This window comes from Nanorana parkeri, unplaced genomic scaffold, assembly GCF_000935625.1.
Source record: "Nanorana parkeri isolate BGI_ZX_2015 unplaced genomic scaffold, ASM93562v1 scaffold1241, whole genome shotgun sequence".
NCBI classification, from domain to species: Eukaryota; Metazoa; Chordata; class Amphibia; order Anura; family Dicroglossidae; genus Nanorana; species Nanorana parkeri.
The window spans coordinates 190,705-191,480 of NW_017307509.1; positions in this window are offsets into that span (position 1 = coordinate 190,705).

The window sequence follows — 776 nt, forward strand, 5'->3', positions numbered from 1 at the left end:
CCCCCCCCCCCAGAGATAACCAGCGTCTAGGTTGTGGCTTGCTTCCACTTCCCCATGTTTTAGGTCTGCCCTAGTTAGATGATTATTTTTGAGCAGAGAGATTTTGCTTGCCAGGGTTACTTCCTCTTCTTCGGTGGTTGACCTCAGTTGCTGCCTATGATACAGAACAAGTTTGTGGTATTGTTATTAGTTCAAACCAAAAACCAACCAAATCTTCCCCTGAAAGGTTTCCATTTCTCTGACTTTGCTGCAAATTTCAGGTGATCTCGGTGACGTCTTTGCCATCTCTGAAGGAAACAAAACACCTTTGTTCACACCACATGTGTCGGTCCCTGCAGTCCCGATCCCGGAACAAGATACCAAGCCTTCTTTTCTCTATTGTGTCAGTTCACACCAAAAAACGGGCCCTCTAAAGCAGCGGGGACACATTTTTTTGTCTTGAGATCTACTTTTCAAATGACGAGCTCAATGAGATCTACCGACGAAAAAAACACCTTTATTTAAAAAGCAAGCACATTAAAATCGTTACTGGGACTACTGCCTCTCTCTCTCTCTCCTTGCGCTCTCTTTGCTGTCTCTCTCTCTCCTCTTTGCTGTCTCTCTCTGCTGTCTCTTCACGCGCTCTCTCTCTCTCCCCTGTCTCTCTCTCTCTGCTGTCTCTTCTCTCTCTCCTCGCGCTCTCTCTCCTTTCCTTAAGGGGGGTAACATTTTTTTATAAAAAAATAATTAAATAAATAAAAATGTAAAAAAAAAAAAATAATCAATAAAATTTAAAA